The 23,725-nt window shown below is 43.6% G+C and overlaps 1 protein-coding gene across 6 annotated transcripts in view; it reads left to right on the forward strand.

The window, feature by feature from the left end:
• The window catches only part of CHD9 (chromodomain helicase DNA binding protein 9), a 235,678-nt gene that overhangs the window by 36,203 nt on the left and 175,750 nt on the right, over positions 1-23,725 (forward strand). For 4 of the 6 annotated variants that reach the window (XM_045442756.1, XM_045442760.1, XM_045442759.1 and 1 more), the window contains exon 1: positions 18,272-18,451. The exons of 1 other annotated variant lie outside the window; for it this stretch is intronic. The gene's annotated coding sequence lies outside the window, so the exon portion shown is untranslated. Of the gene's footprint in view, positions 1-18,271; positions 18,693-23,725 lie in introns of those variants that run through there. One more of the 6 variants, XM_045442758.1, reaches the window with a different exon arrangement.

Raw genomic sequence — 23,725 nt, forward strand, 5'->3', positions numbered from 1 at the left:
GTTGGTGGTTTTGTTTGTTTGTTTTGGGTTTGTTTGTTTTTTTTTTGTAATTTTATTTCGAAAAACTTTCAAACCTACAGAAATGGTACAGGAATGTTACAATGAGCTCTCTTTTCTATAGCCCCTAGATTAAGCAGAGCTTAATTTTTAAAATCTCATTAATGAAATTTTCTTTTAAAATACTGATTTTATCACTTTTGAGAAGGAATTACATCTGTTTGACTCAAAATTCCAAAGGATTATACAGTGAGGAATCTTCCCTAAACCTTGTTCCCCATTACTCAGAGCCTTTTTCTAGAAGAAGCCAATGCTTCAGTGTCTTATGTACCTGTCCAAAGAGATGTCATATGTACACAAGGAAATATAGTTGTGGGGCGCCTGGCTGGCTCGGGCCTTAGAGCATGCAACTCTTGGTCTCAGGGTCGTGAGTTCAAGCCCCACATAGGGTGTGGCACCTACTTAAAAATTTTTTTTTTAATTTAAAGAAAATATAGTTGTATGTATGTATTCTTGTTTTGCCTTTCCACACCCCACCCACCCCATACTTTATTATTTTACACCTTGGATTTCTCATTTGAAATAACTCTAATTCAGATCAGAAACAGTGTTCTCATTAAAAAAAAAATAATAATTTTATTGTGTTCCCATTGTGTGGGTGTTCCCTTAATTTGGTTAACCAGGCCTGGCCTCCAAGCTGGCCACTGAGGTTGTTTTCAAACATTTGTTATTGCTGCCCAGTAGTACACCGAATGACCTTTGTTATTCTTGAGAATAGTTTGCAACTTTGAGTAAAGACCAGAATTGAAATGCTATGCGATTATGTCTGGGGAGTTTCATCAGTTCAGGTGCTTAGAAGGTAGATCACTTCCTCATCTCTGTGCTACACTCCTTTGATCTGGGGGACTGGAAACCCAATCTTACATGCTCTTGACCCTAACATCTTCACTGGTGATACCTCTGGTCACAAAGGTGATAAAAACTTTTCTCAATAGGTTATTTTCTGGTGCTGAAATGGCCTGTTTCTCACTGTTCTCCTGAGCCCACTTTTGGCCAGCACATCGGCCTGTTAGTTCAGTCCAGGTAGCACATACACTTTGCCACTGTCAATCTGACCTGGTCCAGGATCCATCAGTCCATTTGCGTTCTGACCTTGGTGCTGGGTTAGAACACTTGAACAAGAAGTTCAGGTTTCATAATGTTTGCATTTGGGAAATAAACCCACGTTTCCCACATGTGCTGTTTGAGGAATCCCAAGAAGCATAGCAAAACGGTATAAACACCAACCAAAAAACACAATGCAGGGCTCTTTCTCCAAGGACAGCAAGAAGGCGGGGCTGCAGAGTTAAGTAGCCAGGAACATCTTCTACTTCCTTTCCAAATGACGTCTTATTGCATGTATTCACTAGGACACGTTTCAGATAAAGGACTGAACTCCATCATTGTTAGCTCAGAGGAAAAGAAGAAAGGCTCAGAATCCAGTTAAAGATGCACCTGCTTTACTACATACACACACCACCACCACCCCACACCCTACACCTTGCATATGGTGTGGCTACACTGTAGCATTTTTGGGGGGGGGGGGAGATCATCTCATTCAGTGTCCTGCTTCCCAGATGGGCCACTCGACATCTATTCTAGATTTTTTTTTTTTTTAAAGAATGTATTTCACATTTTAAAATATTGAGGAAAGGAAATATATATGTCCGTTGCAAAATATATGTACATAAAGGAAAGGCAGCATCACAACTTTTGAGATAGATCCCTTCCAGCTTTTAAATCTGTAGTCAGTCTCATCATTAAGAAATGCTACTTCATGTCCATTAACTGTTGAAGTAATTGTCATCCTGGGGGCTTGGGCCCAACAGATTCAGTTATTTAACAGACCTTCAGTGAACATCTGCTATGGACCAGGCATGGCCACAGCACGGAAGATGTAGGGGACAGACAGAAATCCTTATCCCATGGAGCTTATGTTTTAGTGAAGGTAGAGGAAAAAGTAAGTAAAACATAGTAAGCCTATCATATTGTGCTGTGTGATATGGAGGAGAATAAAGCAGGGAATGAATGCACTAGGGAGTGTGGCGTAGAGGAAAGAAGGTAGCAATTTTTATTTTATTTAATTTCAATTTTTTTTTTTTTTTTTTTTTTTTTTTGAGGGAGAGAGTGTGAGCTAAGGAGAGGCAGAGGGAGAGGGACAGACAGAATCCCAAGCAGGCTCCACACTCAATGCTCGATCTCACAAACCATGAGATCGTGACCTGAGCCGAAATCAAGAATCAGATGCTTAACTGACTGACCCACCCAGGCGCCCCTGGAGGGTCACAATTTTAATTTAAGGTGGTTAGGGAAAGCCTCATGGAGAAAGTACCATTTGAACAAAGTCCTGGAGGAGGGGAATGAGATAGTGGTGGCCCTTTGGGTAAAGTAAATAAACCTTTTGGCAGTGATTTGAGGGTAAGGCCTTTTACATCTCCAGATGTTCTTTTCACCTACTAATCACAATCCCTAGAATTCTTTTATTGGTCATACGTACTTTTATATTAAAATGCTAAAATAAAAATACACAGTTATCAACTATTGAAAGCTCCCTGTGAATTTGTTTATCCGATGCTTTTATAAATTCTAAGGAGGAAAGAGAGTAAGATGGTAGGACAAGAGGAGGTGTGTGTGGAGGTAAACAGATGTGGGGAAATAGAAAAGAAGAGCCTGCTGGGAGAGTCTGGATTGCCAGGCTGGAGGCCAGGATTGAGCCAGCTCCTTCTCACCATAGTGCTGAGTGAGGTGCCCTGGGATGCAGGAACAGGCCAATTTGGCTCAGGTCATGATCTCACGGTTCGTGTGTTTGAGCCCCACATCTGGCTGTGTGCTGATAGCTTAGAGCCTGGAGCCTGCTTCAAATTCCATGTCTCCCTCTCCCTCCCTCTCTCTCTCTCTGTCCCTCCCCTGTTCACGCTCTGTCTCTGTCTCTCACTCTCTGCCCCTCCCCCTGCCAAATAAACATTTAAAAAAAAAATACTGCATCTCCTGAGGTGCTTGGAGTGTTTGGGGTTGTGCTATAGATAGATGTAACTCGGGACACACAGGAAAGCAGTGCAGGGACTTGTAACACTATTAGTCTCTTGGTTAATTTAACAGGTCTCAGGAAATAAATGAGTCAGGAAAACTGTGAAAGTTTCCTCTTTAATCGGTGCAGGAAAGCAGCATTATTTATGATGACATCCGCCTCATCTTTTGAAATTAGATGACCCCCTGTATCTGTATTCTAGGTTCACCGTGGTTCCTAAAAGGTCAATTCTCAAAAATGCTTCTGTAGACATAAGCTTTAGACCCTGGGTCACAAACTCAGATGCCTATACAGAGCAGACACCAGTGGCCACAAGTAGGTGTGGACCAGCGGCAGACCAGGACAAGTGGGAGAAGGCATGCCTCCCTCTGCTGAGCTCGTGGGGTTGTTACCAATGGATTTGGAGGGCTCAATGTTGCTAGAACTTCTCATTCTCGACAGAAGGTGGAAATCCAAAGTTTTAGACAAGACCTTCTGAGTTTTAAATGTTGACAACCAATTCAAGGTAGTTGGATACACTGTGCAGGCCAATTTATGATCTCTGATGTAAACAGATAACTTTGGTACATCGTGGAACATGATAGGAAAGGTGGGCAAAGGAGGGATATCTGACCAACCTGACAAGGGCGAGAAGGTAAATTGTTTTAGGGAGTCGACCTCTGCCAAATTGACGGCTTTATCAAGGTTCCGCCTCATCTATTTAACCACTGCATTATTTGGGGAAGACTTGTAACATCTGAGTAGTGTTGGTAGAGGGGGAGAAAATGCTGAGCTGACAGACAAGCCACAGGCCCAGGTCCTAGTACTGGTTCTCTCACAAACTCACTGTGCAGCCCTAGGCAGGTCCCAGCCCCTCCAGGTTTAATTTCTTCAGCAGCAGAATGAGAAGCTGGATTTAAGGGTTTTCAAAATGGGCCCCTCCCAGCCTAGGGAGACTTCAGAGATGCCTTTGAGGGGTGGGGAAGGGTGGAGTATCCCGGGGCTTGCAGTAAGACAGCTCAGCCTTTGTTCTGTTTTCTCTTTGGGGCTTCTGCTTTTCTGTGTTTTACATCTTGAAATTCTGCCAAAAAAAAAAAAAAAAAAAAAAAATTAAATTTCTTGAAGAGACAGTTTTCCCACTTTCAAAAAAGCTTCAAAATCACCAAATGAGCTTATCAGCCCTGGTATGAGAGTTATTAGCAGAGGTCTGCAGCTGATCTGAATGAACGAACACTAGGTCTTTTCCTCCATTTGCTGCTGTCCTGTCCACTGTCTGTCTGGTTACAATTGCTTCCGCTCCAACCTCAGGCGTCGATCAAATCAACAAGCAGCCGACAAATATCGGAGGGATTCTGACACATTATCCAGTCTCATAGCTTGTTTCAGGGGGATTTTCTTTCTGTGTTTTGGTGAACACATGTGTCCTTTTTGTGATATTGTCTTGATCATATTTGCTGCTAAAAAACTTTTCCTGGCTTACAGGATTTGATTAATTCTACCGACATTTCATAAGTTTGAAAAGCACTCAACTGACTTTTATTTTTTAATTAAAAAAATTTTTTTTAATGTTTATTTGTCTTTGAGAGAGAGACACACACAGACAAACTGTGAGCAGGGGAGGGCCAGAGAGAGAGAGAGAGAGAGAGAGAGAGAGAGAGGGTGTTATGCCCAGAATTCGTGATCCCCAAAGACCGCCAGGGAGCCGAGTCCGATGTAAAAGCAAAAGAGCCTTTATTCAAGCTAGCTCGAGCTCAATCCCCTACCTGCACCGACGCAGAGGTGAGATACCAGGGAGAGAGAGCGAGTTTCAAAAGGACAAAGGTTTTATTGGGGCCTAGGGGCAGTTGGTGAGGTAATGGCTGTGGCCTCAGCCGATTGGCTGGGGAAGGGTCCGAGTCCTGTTAGGCAGGTGAGCGGGAGGTTACTCAAGGGGAGGAGGCGTGGTCAAGGTGAAGGACACAGAACAAGATGGAGTTGGCCTGCGTAGGCCCGCCCTTTCAAGGGCAGGCACAGAATCTTGAAGCAGGCTCTGAGCTGTTAGCACAGAGCTCGACATGGGGCTTGAACTTGCGAACCGTGAGATCATGACCTGAGCCAAAGTCAGATGCTTAACCAACTGAGCCACCCAGTCGCCCTAGAAAATCATTCAACTGACTTTTTTTTTTTTTTAATTTTTTTTTTTCCAACGTTTATTTATTTTTGGGACAGAGAGAGACAGAGCATGAACGGGGGAGGGGCAGAGAGAGAGGGAGACACAGAATCGGAAACCGGCTCCAGGCTCTGAGCCATCAGCCCAGAGCCTGACGCAGGGCTCGAACTCCCGGACCGCGAGATCGTAACCTGGCTGAAGTCGGACGCTTAACCGACTGCGCCACCCAGGCGCCCCAAGCTTCAGATTATTAACCCTGCAGAGGAGGTATTTTTGTGTCTGTTGTACTGACAAATAAGGAAACTAAGGCTGGGTGAGGTTAAAGGCTTACCTGGATCACATAGGTTTTCAGCCCATACCTGTCCCAGCATATTCTCAACCAGACAATCTCTCTAAGGTTGTTTCTAGCTTTGAGAAGTTAGGAGGCAGGAGTTCTGCTGTCTTAAGCTGCCCTACAGTCAAATGCAAAACTGCTGTCAATTTTCAACTTTCCGGAACCCGTCATCTACCTACAAACCTTGAATGGAAGCTTGTTGAACTCACAGCTATTCAAGTTTGTTGCCCTAATCTTGACTGATAGAAGGGTCTCTCAATTTGAATAGTCTCTTCCATGGTCTGGACATCGTTATTGGGAAATGAGAGAACTTTAGGTCTGGGGGTGGAAATAGACTTTTGGGGATGAATAAGTGGATTTTCAGTGTTATTTCTGCACTTGGCTGAGCTGAGTTTCTCCTGCAAAGGAAATTGCTTTCCCTGTTTGTTGATCTGCCTCAAGTTCTGGTCCAAAGGATTCAGTTACCCTAGTGGCGGGTGTGAGCCAAGCGTGTGGCACAAGGCAAGCATTGACTGTGGACAGTTGTGTTTTTGTTGTTGTTGTTAAGCACTTTGCTGGGCACATAGTATATCCTAGATCAGTGTTTCTAATTGCCGTAACCACAGGATTTTTTTTTTTTCTTAAAAGCTCACCTTCAAGACGGTAACACTGTAACATTTTCAGAGAATGTTTGTGAACATTGTAAAAACAACAACAACAACAACAACAATGTGAAACAGGCAGCGCAAGTGTTATGATTCTCTTTGCACAGGCAAGAAAAGTTTCTGATCATTCATTCAGTTGGCAAGTGGAAGCGCCTGCACGGTAACTCGGATATTTCTACCATAAATCCTGTGTCCTCTCCATTTTATTAGAGTCGTTGGCTTTTCTGACTGGAGGGGAAACCAGTGGACTTTCAGGATCAGCCTAGTTTTTGTTAACATCTCTGATGGTGATTTTGAAAAATAAAGAAAAAAAAGCCAGTTTATTAATCGCATGGCTTGAGAAAAACACAAATAACCATTGTTTTTCCATTAAAAAAAAAAAGTAGAGGTCCCAATTATAAATAAGGCCTGAAAGTTTAGAGTTTGCCATGATAAAAAATATGGGCAAGTGTTTCTTTTCTTTTTTTTTTTTCTTTAAAACATTTTTTGATGTTTATTTATTTTGAGAGAGAGAGAGAGGCCATGAGCAGGGCAGGGGCAGAGAGAGAGAGAGAGAGAGAGAGAGAGAGGGAGAGAGAATCCCAAGCAGGCTCTGTGCTGATGTGGGGGTTCCATCCCACAAATTGTGAGGTCCTGACCTGAGTGAAATCAAGAGTCAGACGCTCAACCAACTAAGCCACCCAGCTGCCCCCCAAATATGGGCAAGTGTTTCTGGGCCCACTCCTACCTGGCCTCTGTTTCCTGCAGAGACGAGAATGGAATTTGGATACTGCCCACTTCTGGGAGCGTTGTTTTTTGTTTGCTTTGCAGCTCAGATGCTTGAATGATTCATTGATTGATTGGCTGCCTCTGACTTCTACAGCTAAGTGAAGAGGTTTGTGTATGTATGGCTTTCTTTTACGAAGGAAAAGAGAAGAGTGCTGGAACTCGCTCCCTTTGCTTGGAGCTTTTCAGAGCCCATACTAACAGATGAACCTAGGTTACCTGGATGCCTTTTCTCTTTCCTTAGAGGTTAATTCTTCAAATGGTTTGTGCCCAATTCTGCCCCTCTGTGATAATGAGGCAGGTATTTAGAAGCCGCAGGAGAAGTCTGAAGAATGCTTTGGGTCGCCCTAGACAGAGGGGACACAGGAAGGGCTCACGAGGATGAGAACTTGGTAGTCAGGTAATCATTCCGTTTCCTGTCACTGAGAGCCGTGCTTTGCGACCTTGGCTACACGAGTGAATTATACAGAGAGCTTTTCAAACATACTAATGCCTGAGACTCATCGCCCCTCGGTCAGGGCAGGGTCTAAGCAAAGGTAATTTTTAAGCTTCCCAGGTGGTTCTACACATGCACTGAGGTGTGAGAATCTCTGATGGCGGCTTCCAGTGTCTTGTTGAAAACCAGGTGGGATAATCCCAAGTGACAGCAGCTTGTCCTGCCAGGACGTTACAGGTATGTTGGGTGAACAGTTCCTTCAGTGTAAAACACACATGTATTGAGCACCTCTGTTCTGGGTGCTGGGAATACTTCCAGGAACAAGACAGCCTGTGTCAACAGATGCTTTCTTTCTAGTGGGCGGAGACAAATAATAAACACACCGACAGGACTGCGAGGAGTGTCAAGAAGGAAACAAGCCGAGAGATTAGGGGTCAGGGAAAGCCTCCCTGAGAAGCTATTTTTGCAGGACCTGAAGCAGCAGGGGTACCTGGAGCCAACAATAAGGCAGAGGGACTAGAGGGTGAAAAAGTCCCGAGACAAGGAGGGTGGTGTGTTTGAGGAGCAGAAAAGCCTGCAGTCACTTTCCTTTATCTCGAAAGAGGAGTGGCAGATAGTGAGCAAGTGCCAGCCTGACATTTCTTGCAGTTCACACAGATCACTCAGTATGCTCTTGCCAAATAGGACACACTCTGCCAAGGAAGCACAAAGGGAAGTATCCTGCCGGAGCCAGGGTACTGGGTGCTGGACAAAGAAGTCTCCGCGGTATTAGCCAAAAATTGCTGACGATGAGAAAAAAATTCGGCAGTCCTACGTGGCACCGAGATAAGCTATGAAAAGGAAAAAAAAATGCAATTATACATTTGATATCCAGACGATTTGGCCTCATTCTTTAGTCTTTTATCTTGTTGCTCACCATCACTTTGAATGCAGCCTATCAGTGGGGCAGAACTGGCCTCATTTGAGAACTCATTCAATTCTCTGACACGCTGCTTTTGAGGCCTCCCCCCAACCAAACTTTCTGGACGGGGGAATGTTTGTCAGATATGTATAAATAAGGTCAGAGCCATCGGCTCTATGCCTGTAGGAGACCCTAAATATTTCTGTGAATCTCTTGTTTTTGAGAAACACAGACCCAGCTCCCTTCCTTGTTTTCACACAAGACTTCTACTTAAATTGTGGAGGCTCACCAACTGCTTAACATCTCATGGCAACCAAAGAAAAAAAGCTACACTGATTTATTTTTAAAGGTTCTTTTTCTTTTCTTTTTTTTTTTTTTTTTTTTTTTTTGGAATCTCTACACCCATCATGGGGCTCAAACACACAACCCTGAGATCAAGAGTTGCATGCTCCTCCGACTGACCCAGCCCAGGTGCCCCGACACTTATTTTTAGCCAAACTTTCTGAGGTCCCTCTCCTATTAAATTTAAATGGTTTTTTTCAATCACGTAACCTGGAATTAATTTTTCTGGTTGGCATGTTGTTACTCATACTCTATAAAACAAACCATGGGGTTCAATGCAAAGAAAACAACTGTAATTAATATATATCCTCAACCAGAACATCCAAGAATTCCAATAATTTCCAAATGCTTTTGCATAAGAGATCATAATGATGCCCGGGTAAAATAGGAGTGCTTTAAAAGATGATTTTAATGAGAAAGATAGCCCTTCTTAAATTCTTATGAGGCAAGGAAAAACTTACCCAATTATTGAAAGGAAAAAAAAAGGCTGTGGCAATTGTTAAAGGATTTCTTTTATTTCTAACAATAATATGGGGGTTTTATAAGCTCTTCCCATGCCGTAAGTAGGAGTGTGAAACTTAGCCGATGGGATCATGGAAAGAGGGTGACTGAATTATAGTCATGGCTACTACTAATGAGGAAAAACAAGTCAAGAGGAAACCTGGGACAGTTTTCTCTTTTTTTGAGGCTTAAACAAGACAAGATGGATTTAAATTGCATCAGGATGGGTTTCTTCTTGAAATAAAATGCCCATAATGCCTATAAAACAAGCCAGTTGGTTAGAAATATACATGTCTATGGTTTCCATCAATTCTTATGTTATGTGGTATAGATCATACATGGTTTTTGAAGCACCACAATTATGGCACCTGGAAGTGAAGGTTAAGTATTACCAGAGTTAGTAAAAATAATTAATTAGTGGGTATTTACATGGCAAAATAATTGGCCATGAGGCCAAAGGACCATGTCTGCCTTGTTCATTGTATTCCCTGCACCTAGCACTTCATGGATACTCTTCAAATATTTGTTGAATGAATTCATTTTTCAAGTAGCAGCCGCACTACATGCATTTGATCCCTCCAAACTTGATTAGAAGTAACTTCTCCAGGAGAGCTTATGTTACCCAAAGACAGCAGATGCACAAAGAGAGCAAATGAGATGCTCAAGGATGAGCGGTGATGTCTTATCAAGGAAAACAGCAAAACCTCTTTTTTCCTGAAGACCTTTCACCATTAGGACAAGCAACTGTTGGTAAAAGCAGAACAGCAGGAAGATTTGAACTGCCAAGCAGGATCATGCTTTCAAGTATATTCCTGGCTAAAAGCAGGAGATAAACTGGATAAAACGTAGAAGCCCTGAGATCTGTCCCTGATTAACTAGGCCTAAGAGTAAGAGTCTAAAGAACGGCTGCCTGGCTGAACACATCCTTTGGATATTGTTATCATCAGCAGCCTCTAGATTTGAAAACAGTGCTGAACACGCTTTCAAATGATCTTTGAGGTACTTTAAGCTACAGCTGAAAGCTTACCTCGCCTTCTTTTCTATTTGCTTGAACAAGAGCCTGAAAAAGAAGGTTAAAGAGCTCTCTAGTGATGTCCTTCACTCCTGTCCTAAAAAGAACCTCTATTCTTTACTGAGTTAAGGGGATTTCACAACTCCCAGAGGATAATGTGAAGTTAGTTTTCACTCACTGCTGAACCAACTAAAGTTCCTTTCAAATTCTTTTCCTAGACCGGAAAAGTGTCTGAGCTCTTCAAGCTAGTATTCGTTATTGCAGAAAGATGGAGATTATGTTATATTCTATACTATAATGGGGCATAAAACGTTTAAATCATGAAGCTTCATAAAATGTGTAAAAGGTTAAAAAAAAGCATACCTTAACATTTATAAGTACTTATCACTGGTCTGTGAAAGGACATTTTCTTAGTGCCTCAACCTGTAAGTGAATGTCAATAAAGATGAGTGGGAAGATATTTTATACACATATTTTTCCATATTTATTATACAAGGTATTTATTAATAATAATTTATATTTATATGGAGATAGTAATCTCTTCCATAATTGACGCTGCACCCAGTCCTGGTGTAGCTATTTAAATGCATGTAAATTAAGTAAATTATAGCAGAGTCACAAAACTGACAAGCCCAATATGAGAACAGCAGTCTTCAGATTAAAAAAATTTTTTTTCATGTTTATTTTTGAGAAAGACAGAGCGTGAGTGGGGGAGGAGGAGAGAGAGAGGGAGACACAGAATCGGAAGCAGGCTCCAGGTTCCCAGCTGTCAGCACAGAGCCCGACTCGGGGCTCGCGTTCATGAACCGTGAGATCGTGACCTGAGCCGAAGTCGGACACTTAACCGACCGAGACACCCAGGCGCCCCTCAGTCTTCGGATTTTAAAAAATTATTCGCTGGGGCACCTGGGTGGCTCAGTCAATTAAGCGTCTGACTCTTGATCTCAGCTCAGGTCATGATCTCACGGTTTGTGGGATTGAAGCCCCTGTCAGCTCTGTACCAACAGTGTGCAGCCTGCTTGGGAGTCTCTCCCTCCTTCTCTCTCTGCCCCTCCCCTGCTTGCACTCTCTCTCTCTCTCAAAAATAAATAAATTTAAAAAATAAAATTAAAAAAATAAAAATAAATTATTTGCCGCCGATAATTTGGTAAATAAAATTAAAATGTATCTGTTGGATATATATGTTGGATTTCATGCATATAATACTAAAATGCAAAGTTGGAAGTTGCTGGCTAGACATCACTTTCTTAAACAGCTTTATTGAGATAGTATTCACTTAGCATAAAGTTCACACTTCCACAGACTTGTGCAGCCATCGCCAGAAACTAATTTTAGAGCATTTTCCCCACCTCCCAAAACTACTGTTAGCAGCCATTCTCCACTCTTCATCCCCTTTCCCCCAACTCAGCTCTGGGCAACCACTAATCTCCTTTCTGTCACTATGGATTTGCTCATTGTGGACATTTTACATAAATGGAATTGTACAATATATGATCTTTCGTATTTAGCTTTTATCACTCTGCGTGTTTTCAGGGTTCAATCATCTTGTAGCATGTATCAGTACTTAATCCTTTTTACGGCTGAAAAATATTCCAGTGTGTGGATAAACCATTTTTGTTTATCCATCAGTTGATGGACATATGGTTTGTTTTCACTTGGGGGCTATGATGAATAATGCTGCTGTGAACATTTGTGTGCAAGTTTTTGCGTGAACATATGATTTCATTTGGGGGGGGTTGCTGGGTCATTTAATAACTGTTTAACGTTTTTAAAAACTGTTTTCCAAAATGACTGCACCATTTTACATTTTCACTAGCAATGTGTGAAGGTTCCAGTTTCTCCGCATTCTCATCAACACTTGTTGCCTGTCTTTCTTCTTAGAGCCATTTAATGGATGTCAACTAGTATCTCATTGTGATTTTTGAGTTGCACTTCCGTAATAACTAATGATGCTGTGCATCTTTTCATGTGCATATTGGCTATTTGTTTGTCTTTCTTGGAGAAATGTCTGTTCAAAGTATTCAAAACTACGCTGACTGTTTTTCATCTGGGTTATGTATTTTTTTATTGTTGAGTTGTAAGAAGTCTTCATATGTTCTGGATACTTGACCCCTATCAGATGTATGATTTGCAAATATTTTCTCTCGTCCTGTGAGTGAGTGGGTGTCTTTGCACTTTCTTAATGGTGTCCTTTGACTCAGGAAAGTTTTCCTAGTTTGATGACCAATTTATTTTTTCTTTGGTTGCTTGTACAAAACTTTTTAATTTTAATGAGGCCCAATTTATCTCTATTTCCTTTTGTTGCTATGTTAAGGTGTCATACACTATATAAGAAACTATTGGCTGAACCCAAAACCATTGCCTGAAGATTTACTCCTATGTTTTCTTCTTAATGTTTTATAGTTTTACCTCTTACATTTAAGTCTGTGATCCCTTTTGATTTATTTTTTCTGTATGGTATAAGGTAGGGGTCCAGGTCATTATCTAGCATTTGTATATCCAGTGGTCTTTCTCAATTTATATGTCTTAGCCCTCTTATTGAAAATAAATTGACTATAAATGTAAAAGTTTATTTCTGGACTCTCAATTCTAGTCCATTATCTATATAGATCTGTCCTTGTGCCTGGCGGTACAACCCTGTCTGGAATACTGTAGCATTGTAGTAAGTTTTGAAATCCAGAAGTGTGAGTCCTTCAACTTTCTTGTTTTGAAGGAATTTCTTAAATTAAATTATTATTATTTAAAAAAATTTTTTTGATGTTTATTTATTTTTGAGAGAGAGAGAGAGAGAGCATGAGCAGGAGAGGGGCAGAGAGAGAGTGAGACACAGAATCTGAAGCAGGCTCCAGGCTCCCAGCTGTCAGCACAGAGCCCAATGCAAGGACTTGAACTTACAAACTGTGAGATCATGACCTGAGCTGAAGTCAGACACTTAACCGACTGAGCCACCCAGGCACCCCTATTATTATTATTTATTATTATTATTATTATTATTATTATTTAAGTAACTCTGTCCTCGACATGGGGCTTGAACTCACAACTCTGAGATCAAGAGTCGCATGCTCTACTGACTAACCCAGCCAGGTGCCCTAAAGGAATCTTTTTTTTTTTTTTTTTTTAAATTTTCAATCTAGTGTAGTTAACATGCAGTGTTATATTTATTTCAGTCTTCTTCTTCCCCCCCCCCCCCCCCCCCCAAGGATCTTTTGACTATTCTGTGGGCATCCCTTTTGCAGGTCTCACTGAGATAGGGTCTAATCCTTAGTTTTGCAGTTGTAGGCCTTTAAAAAAATTCTCGAGGTATAACTGACATGGGCTGGTTTCAAGTCTACAACATAATGATTTGATATTTGTATATACTGGGGAATGATCCCCACAATAAGTCTAGTTAACATCCATCACCATATGTAATTACAAATTTTTCCCCCTTGGGATGCAAACTTCTAAGATTCTCTCAGCAACTTTCAAATATGCAATACAGTATCATTAACTATAGTCACGATGCTGTATATTACATCCCCATGGCTTATTTTGTAACTGGAGGTTTGTATCTTTTGGCCCCTTTCACCCATTTTTCCCACCCACTACCCTCTCCTCGGACAACCACTAATCTGTTTTCTGTATCTGTGAGGTTGGTGGGTTTTTTTTTTTTTTTTTAATATTTCATACATAGATGAGATCATGTGGTATTTGTCTTTCTTGGTCTGACTGACTTTACTTAGTCTAATACCTTCAAGGTGCATCACTGTTGTTACAAGGGCAAGATTTCATTTCTTTTTATGGTTGAATAATATTCCATTGTAGATACATACCACATTGCCTTTATCTGTTTCTCCATTGATAGACACTTAGGGTAGGGCACCTGTCAAGAGCCTGTGGCTCTCGATCTTGGTGTCATGAGTTCGAGCCCCATTTTGAGTGTTAAGAGTACTTAAATAAACAAACAGACTTTTAAAAAATAGGTTGTTGCCATGTCTTGGCTATTGTAAATAATGCTGCAGTGAACAAGGGGGGGGGGGGGGGGGGGGGCATGTATCTTCTCAAATTAGTGTTTTGTTTTCTTCAGATAAAAACCCAGAAGAGTTGCTGGATAATTTGGTAGTTCTATTTTTAATTTTTGAGGAACCTCCATACTGTTTTCTATAGCAGCTGTACCAATTTACATTTCCATCGACAGTACACAAGGGTTCCCTTTTCTCCATATCCTCTCAACACTTATTTCTTGTCTTTTTGATAATAGCCATTCTAACAGTTATGGGGTGAGTTTTGGGATCTTGAGTATATCAGTTTCCCCCAAAAGTGAACAGGTGACAGAGCAGGAGTTCATATTCCTCAAACTTGCAAGAAAATGTCATCTGATGGCTACATTTTGTGATATTTCCTGTTTGGCGCCCTGACCCAAAATGCCAGTAGGGAAATTCCCCCTTCTAAAATGCCAGATTAGTTGCCAAGAGGTTGCTTGCTAAACATGGAATTGGAAACTAGACAGAGAGGAGGGATACAATGTAATGGTTAAGAGTTACAGGCTTTAGGACCAGACAGCTCTAAGTTTGAATCCTGTCTCTGCCACTCAATGATTGTATAACCAGGGCAAGACTTTGGACCCTATTCATTTGTACAGGGGGAAGAAGAGTCCTTTCCTCATACACTGGCTGTGAAGGTAAAATGAAACAGGGAATGTAAACCCTTAACACTGCCTATGACTAATTAAACTTAAGTACATGGTACCTATTGGATGCACTTGTAGAATGTTTCCTTCAGAATGTGAAGAACTGGTCTTTGTCATAGCACAGACTTTCTGGTGACTTGAGTCATTGTGTCTGCAAATAGGGGGATGGACCTTTTTGGTTTGAAAATCATTGGCCAAGACTGGAGCCATTTATACTCTAGAGTGGGATAGAGGGACCTGGAGAGCATTGTCACCACCTGCCTCTGGACATTGCATTGCCTGATGGAAATGGTAGGCCAGTGGCGTTAGATTTCAGTGTTGTTGATGATACTGATTTTTGGTCATTTAAATTGCAGAGGGTAGGAGCACCTGGCTGGCTCAGTCAGAAGAGCATGCGACTCTTGATCTCAGGGTCATGAGTTTGAGCACCACGTGGGGTGTAGAGATTACTTAAATAAATAAAACTTTTAAAAATTAATTAATTAAATTGCAGAGGGTACTATTTACCGATCTAGCCCTTTAAATCTGGGATTTAGAGCCTTCCTTTGCAATGGCTTTTTCAGAGTCTGTATATTCAGAAACCTCAGTTACCAAGAATACCACTAAGATTTAAGAAATAAATGAAAACAGGGGCATCTGGGTGGCTTAGTTGGGTGAGTGTCTGACTCTTCATCTTGGCTCAGGTCATGATCTCACAGTTTGTGGGTTTGAGCCACGTGTGGGGATCTGTACTGACAACTCAGGGCCTGGAGACTGCTTCAGATTCTGCATCTCCTTCTCTCTCTGCCCCTCCCCCATTTGCACTCTGTCTCTCCCTCTCTTTCTCTAAAAAATACACATTAAGAGAAGAGAAAAAAGGAAAAATAAAAAAAAAGAAAGAAGTGAAAACGGGTGCCTGGGTGGTTCAGTTGGTTAAGCGTCCGACTTCAGCTCAGGTCATGATCTCTTGGTCCTTGAGTTCGAGCCCCACGTTGAGCTCTGTGCTAGCAGCTCAGAGCCTGGAGCCTGCTCTGGATTCTGTGTCTCCCTCTCTCTCTGCCCCTCCCCTGCTTGCGCGTGTGCTCTCTGTCTCTGTCAAAAATAAACATTAAAAATTTTTTTTTAAATAAGTGAAAAACCACTCATTGAAAAGTCAAAATAAATGTCGCAAAAACTCATGCGCTTAAGAGAATCCCACAGAAGATCTTTACTCAAAACCCAAGAGTCTAAACTAATGAAAGTTTATCAGTGTCTAAGTTCATAGTAAATTGAAGAATAAAAAAAAAAAAAAAAAAGGAAAGAAGGTTGTCAGCTAGAAAAATAGAGAAATGTCAGTCTGGTAGTGAGGAATGAGACATACAAAAAGACAGATGTAAGTTTAAAGTAACAGCTTTCTAGAGGCCATTTTTCATTAGGACAAATAGCTCTGCATCTTTTTTTTTTTTTTTTAACTTATTTTATTTATTTTGAGACAAAGAGAGAGCGTGGGAGCAGGACAGGGGCAGAGAGAGAAGGAGAGAGAGAATGCTAAGCAAACTCTGTGCTGTCAGCACAGAGCCCAACGTGGGGCTCAGACCCACAAACCTTGAGATCATGACCTGAGCCGACATCAAGACACCCCTCTACATACTTTTGAAGGCATCCACTGATCATAATAGAATACATTGATGTTGATAATGATAATGCTTTTTAATCACTGAGTGTAAGTACTTTTTCAAAGATTCAAGAAAACCTGAGTTTTCTTGGGGAGAAACATTCTGTAAAAGGGAGCTAAAGTTTTAGGCAAGATATGGGATATCTTATTCTCTTGTTTGATCGCAGATAAATGTTACTGGCCTTAAATTCTATTCAACAGGTTGAATTTGCAAACTAAAGGAGTATTCAAATAAGGAGTGTAGGGAGCTTGGGGTTGAACTGTTTCTGTGCATTCTCAGCCTAGTATGTGGTTGTTATTAAGTATCCTTGAGGGGAATCAAAGCTGTAATTGTAACTTCTCCCTCAGCAGGGTTTCCTCCGAGCCCCTTCAATATCTGAGCTAAATAGACTTGTGTTGATCCACTCTGGAGGGCCTGCATGGGGAATATGAAGAATGAAATTACCTGGCAACTAGCACTCTGTATACCGCAGCCATTCCGTTCCGGTCAGGCATAAACAAGCACAGTGACATTGCTCTATGCTTCTTTTGTGGAGTCTGCAGCTCAAGAGATTTCTGTCAACTGGAAGGTGAATGCTGAATATCGCCCACACTGGATTTGAACCGGTAAACAGTTTCGAACAAACATAAGGTAGACAGACTGAAGTTCTAACATCCCATTATTTTGTCTACCACCCGTTCTAATGTGGATTTTAAAGCTTTAATTAGGCATGGGAGCCAGCACAGAGCCTGAAAGAGACCCGTTAGAATTTTAGTTAGAGCTGGAAGGCTTTTGGAAAATTTGGCCCAGCCTCTTCATTTTACAGAAGGGAAAACCGAGGCTCTGGGACATGTTATGATTTAATGTAGGTCACACAGTTAATTAGTGACAGAGCGAGAGGGAACCCAAGGTGTCCCCACAACTCCTTCGGTCAGTGGTTTTCTAGTAGGCCACCTACTCCTAGACCGATGTCCCTGTCTCCCTCCTTTCTTTCTTCCCCTTTTCCCCCCTGTTTGTTCTTTCTTTCCCTTCATCGCGGTGCAAATCAGAACGTGGGCCTGAACACCGGGAAGACTAGGTGTCAGCCCCAGCTCTCCACCACTTGAGGTGCGCGCTCGCTCGCTCGCTCGCTCTCTCTCTGCATCAGGACTTGGGGCTGGGTCTCTTCTCTCCATGGCAGGTGCTTAGCACCTGGGCAGAATCGCTGCATCATCGCGGCGACCCTCTCCCTGCTCCCGATTTTACAGCACGGGCGTGTGTCACGGCGGTGGCCGAGCAGGAGAAGGACGCGGGTCCGAACCCACGCCGTTTGAAAAGGGAGGCTCAGGAAACCCTCTCGGTTCCCGGCTGGCCCCGGGCTGGCCCCGGGCTGGCGGAGAGATGCCCAGCGCGTGAGTGACCTCGGCGCCGACCCCGCCACTGGTCAGCTCGCGGCCGGGGCGTGCCCGCCGGGCCTGACGTGGCGGCGGGGCCGCGGGGAGGGGAGAGGCCGTCGCGAGGGCGCGGCCTGACGTGGCGGCCGCGGCGGGGCGGCGAGGGGAGCCCGGGCCACTGCACTGCCCCGCGCTCCGGCCAGAGGGCGCCCGGCGCCAACACTTCCCCGCCCCGAGGCCGCCCGGGGCTCCGGGAGTAACCGCACCGGCGATTGGGTCGGCGGCGCGGCGAGGCCATGTTGGAGCGGGGCGGCGACCCCGCCTCCCGCCGTCCTCCGCCCCGGGTCGGGCCGGGCCGCGGGGGGAAGCGGAGCGGCGAGAGGGATCCTCCCTCCCGGGTCGCCCGACGCGGCGGGAGCGACGGCGGGAGCGGCCGCGGTCACGGCCGCCCCTCCGAGCCCCGGCCAATCAGCGGCGCGGGCACAAATATGCAAATGGCGCGCCGGTGCTGCCGGAGTGCCGCTCGCAGGGGCTGGTGGGGTCGCGCTGGGGGAGTGAACTGGGCCAATCAGGCGGGTGCGTGGCGGCGCGGGGGAGGCGGTGCCCCTTCACTCCTCCCTCCTCTCCCTCCCGGCCCCGCGCTGACAGGGGGGCCTGGCCGCGCCGCCGGTAAGTGCCGCCGCCGCCCGCCGTTGCCACCCGCCGCCCCAGGCGTGGGGAGGAAGCCCGGGGGCCCCGCGGGGCAGCGGTCGCTGTTCAACTGGTGGGGAGAGGCGGGGGCGGGTTCTGTCAGCCGGGTGGTCGCCTGAGGCCGCCCCCGCCCGGCCAGCCGCGCGTGTCAGTCTCGGTCGAGGCGGGGGGCGGCGGGGGCGCCTCAGTCATGGCGAAGCCCGAGAGCCAGCGAGCGGCGGTGAGTACGTGCCGCCGCCGCCACCGCCGCCGCTCGGCCGGGGGTAGGGAGGTGGTGGGGGGGGGCGGGGGGGGTGGTCGGAGCAGGCCGGGCCGCACCGCCGCCGCTGGAGGTGAGGGGCCCGCGCCCGGGGACGGCGGGGCGCGCGGGGAGGCCGGGGAGGGGGCGCTGCCCGCACGTGCGGCCCAGCCCGCCCGCGGCCCGCCCCGCGCCTGTCATGGCTGCGGGCTGCTGCCCCCGCCCCCCCCCCCTCCCCTCCCCGCTGCCCGCAGACCCCGGGGTCGGGACCCGGCCGCCGCGCCTGTTGCGTCGGGCGGAGGTGAGGGCAGGGTGGGCAGGGCCCGGCGTCCCCGCCCCGCGCGAGGTCGGGGCCTCCCGGCCCGCCCGCTTCCCCTCCCGAGGGTCGGGCTTCCCTCCATCCTGCAGCCTCTTCCCCCACCCGCCCGCCCTCTCGCCTCCGTGACTCATGACAGGGCGTCCCGCGCGAGCTGGGTGCCCCCGAGCCCGGGACGCCCCCGGCGCTTTCCCGGGCCCTGTCTGCCGGGTTCCGACCGCACTGCCCCCACCCCCACCCCGCTGGGATCCCTCGCCCCGAGCGGCAGCCTCGAGGGCCGCTCCACGTCTGCAGCGGGGCCCGGAGCCCGCCGCCGCTTTCTTGGGCTCTGGGTGTGGGACGTGATGGGTGGTTCCAGGGCTGTCTTCGCGGACATCCATCCCGAAGCCAAGCACGACCCGGAAAGCCTGGGTGTCTTACTGGCCTGTCGTCGCAGTCGCCAGCTCAGAGTGGTTTCTGTTTGTTCCTTTTTTAGTTCTGTTTTGCCTTTATTTATTTATTTATTTTTTTTATTTTTCAGAAAAATAAAACTTTTCAGAACAAAGTAGACCAAAAATTTCTTAAATTGTGGTATTAACAGTGTTCCATAGTTAACTTTTCCTGGGAGTCTGGGGTTGACACTACTGTGACTTTTACCCATTGTGTGAAATGCTCAGAACTGCCTCAGAATTATCCCGTATTAAATAAAGTTTATTTTCATTAATAAAATCACTATCACATTTTAGTTTCTCAGTTTTGCATGCTACTTTTCACCTTTTCCCTTTCTCTGATTTCAAACTCCATTTCTACTTAACCAACTACCACCTTGAAGGGGGGAAAAAGGGCTTCTCTTGTGTAATATTACTCTACCTAAACTGTGCATAATTGCACAGGTACTTTTCAAAAGAATGGCTAGGTCCACAAACACTTTAATGTACAGAAGGTGAACTTACCTGGGGTGGGTGGGGGTGGGGGACTCCACATTGCAGAGGGAGCAGTGTGTGGGTGGGCACGAGTGTGTGTGTTTTGGTCTTTTGGGGGAGGGGGTTTCAGTGCAAAACGATGAACATAGCGTTTCTTCATTTCTGTTAGATTTACACAACTTGAAATTAAGTGGGACTTTTTGCTAATAGTGCAGAGTCTCCCGTAGGATACATACTGGATAAATATGTGTTAACTGAAAAACATCTATTGCTCTAAGCAAGTTAAAGATGCATTTTGTATCTTCCAGGACTTCGCCTTTGCTTGTATTGCTTAGACACTTCACATTAAGTAGTTACAGTGTACTACAAGGTATTGGCAGGTCTCAGCTCTTAGTGAGTTTCCTGTAAACCACAGATCATATAATACAGACATGAAGTGCTTTGGGAGAAAAATTTAAAAAAATTGCCTCCCAGATTTGATTCAGGTGTCTTTGTCATTCTGGACGGTTTTAGGAGAGTGGTTGTTGCAGAATTAAAAAACAAAAACCTTGTGATTGAATAACTAGGAGAAAATATCCTAAGGACATAAGAAATAGCATTAGGAAAATAAATTGTTAAGCCTTCTTGATTTAGAAGGAGTTCTGATTGGAGAGAATCAGGTTTTGTCACTTTACTAGCTGTGTAGCTGTACTCAAGTTTCGTAACTTCTGTGAACCTAAGTTTTCTTGAGTTTTACAGTTCTGTGATTCTGAGTGTCCCAAGAGATATGTCCTCTGAAATATAAAACTTACGCCTGGGTTGAAGTGTATGGAAAGGCAGAGGTTTTGAAACAAATAGTGGTATAGTTGGCCTTACCTGAAAAGAACATTTTTAAAAGAATAAGGTCACGTGGCAGGCATGAATAAAGATAAGAAAGCAGTGTTGTTAAAAAAAAAAAAAAAATCCCATGATATAAGATTAATAAAATCATAGAATTTTCAACTTGGAAGTATCTTTAGAAACTTTTAACTCCAAACCCATTTTCTGATGTAACCGAATGCCTTCTATAAGACATTGAACTAGACGTTGGCACTTTACCTATGGAAACAAGGTAGAAGTCAAGGAGGGGCTTAATGTATAAAATTAAGAGTCAGAAACTGAAGAAGAATGACAAGTGAAATCTATTGAAGTTTCAATAGTAAAATAAAAATTTTGGTACATATGAACATTTTAGATATTATGAAGGGTTAGATGTGTTTGTCACTGATACAAATGTAGTAGAAGTAAAAGTCAACCAAGTACTTTGACAGAGAAGACAAAAACGAAATCCTAGAGAAGTCAAAGTATGAAGGAAAAATAAATATGACTGAAATAATATATACGCTGGGGAAATAAAGACCATTGGTAAGAATATGGAAACTTAAGGCATTTGGTTAGACTGAAAATGAATTATGAAACTAATAATGAAAGCTTGTTGTCATAAGTGTTTGAAAAACTTTGAAAGCCAAAAATTGGAATCAGAAGAGATTTATGAACACTGAGGAGATAGACCGATTTTACTGTAACCTTTTAAAAGTTTTGTAGCTGTCTTGGTGTTAAGATGGTTAACATGTCTTAACCATATTCAGATTTCTTACATGATAGAAGATTTAGCTTTTTTACACTAATTTACTTTGTGAATATAAGTTGCCACATTCCAGTTTTATAACTGTCTTCTGACACTGTGTTTCTGTTTACTTGTTTGGGCTTTGCTCCCCTACATTATGCCCCTGAATTTTACCAGTCTGAATATTCAGGTCAGATTCCACCCTGTGAATAAGATCATCTTTTGTCATTGTGGCCCTTAGGGATTTCTCCTTCCCATGACCATAGCATTATAATTTGTCTCACTTATTTGACGTATCACATACAACTTCCTGACATTCCCCTACTGTATTGGTTTTAATTTTGCGGGAACACCTTTGGCTCTTCCCTTTTAGAAACAGTTGGGTGCACTTGGCTCCATAGCTCAGGAGTTAGAGCACTGGTCTTGTAGAAACAGTTGGAAAGCTGATCAAGTGATTAAGGGGAAACCCAGAGAAGCGGAAGCCACTTTAAGCTATAATTTATTCTCTGAACTCCAGGTCACTCACATGAATTGATTCATTAAAAAGATTTATTTATTAAGAGATTCCTTTATTTAGTTATTTATTATATTGCATAATAAATTTATTTATCCCTGCCTTTGTAGAATTTACAGTCTAATAGTGGGAACAGTCTAATAATGGGCATGTAAATAACAAATGTAAAGTTACTGTTTATGATGAATTCAGTAAAGGAAAAGAATGCTATGAGAGAAAAATGGGGAGGGTTTGAGATTGGTCAGAGAAGGCCTCTTTTAGGTAGTGATATTTTTTAAGTCAAGACAAAGATTAAGAAGCTAGATAGGGAAAGGGTTTCTTTGGAAGAGAAAAGAATATGAAGGCAAGAAAGAACTTAATTATGTTGGAAGAAATGAAAGAAATTCAAAGTGGCAGGAGTATAATAAGGAAAACCATGTAAGATGAGAGATAGGCAGAGTGCAGATCATACAGGGCCTTGCAGGGCACATTAAAGACTTGGGTTTTACTGAGGATGTTACAGTGAGTCATTGAAGATTTTGAAGCAAAGATTTTGAATGCCTTAGATTTTAAGACTAATACTAGTTAAGAATGGATTGGAGAAGGGCGAAATGGAAGCAAAGACTACTACGTACGGTCGTTGAGGTAAGATGATGGGAGCTGGCCCTAGGGTAGCAATATCATCTAGTTTGATAGAGCTGAGAGTCGCAGGGGAGTTGACAACTTCATGACAGATTGGAGGTTAAAGGAAAGGTGTCAGAGTGACCTCCAGGTTCCTGGCTTGAGGACCTAGAAAGATGGTGGTGAGATTTTCTGAGTTGAACATGAGGGCAAAAAGAAGTTTGGCAAGAAATTAAGTTTTGAACACCATTCCAGGCAAGAGCTTTAGAAGGCAGAGTGAGGGGAGGGGGACTACCTTTATCTGGCCGATCCATGCCTCTGCTACAGTAGGTTTAGCTGTATACGCAACACCACACCATCACCGTACTCTTAGCGTGTATGTTGAGAAGAAAAAGCAAGCTTCATATTTATGTTAGAAGAATTAGGAACTTGAAATGATCTTAATTTTTAACAATACACTTCAGTTTTTGAAAGTTGATTTGTGAAAAAAGATTAATACAGTTCTTTGTAAAATATAATAATACAGACTATATTAGATAAGAAGGTTTGAGAAAAAAAATTAACCTGAATGTAGTATCAGATGGGTTTCGATATTATTTGGGTGATGGCACAGATTACAATTCTTGTAATCTTGATGTTCTCAAGAAAGTGGCACTCTTTAAAGTTATTAGCTTGTAGGCAGCCTGATATTAAATTTATCATTTTTAATGAGGCTTCTGGTGCTTATGAGTAAAAATCCTAAGTGCAGGCCATTAGGAGCTATTATTTATCAAATAACTGTAGATGGTGATATTTCTTATAATTTGTCATTACTAACTAAGCAAATAGTAAGTTTTTAAAAAAAAAAACTTTAAAACTTAAAAAGGATTTTTTTTTTAATGTTTATTTTTGAGAGAGAGACAGAGCGTGAGGTGGGGAGGGGCAGGGAGAGAGAGGGAGACACAGAATCCAAAGCAGGCTCCAGGCTCTGAGCTGTTGGCACAGAGCCCTATGTGGAGCTTGAACCTGCAAACCATGAGATCATGACATGAGCCGAAGTCAGGCGCTTAACTGACTGAGCCACCCAGGCGCCCTTAAAACTTTTTTTAACCAGCAATT

The sequence above is a fragment of the Leopardus geoffroyi genome, chromosome E2, assembly GCF_018350155.1.
Source record: "Leopardus geoffroyi isolate Oge1 chromosome E2, O.geoffroyi_Oge1_pat1.0, whole genome shotgun sequence".
NCBI classification, from domain to species: Eukaryota; Metazoa; Chordata; class Mammalia; order Carnivora; family Felidae; genus Leopardus; species Leopardus geoffroyi.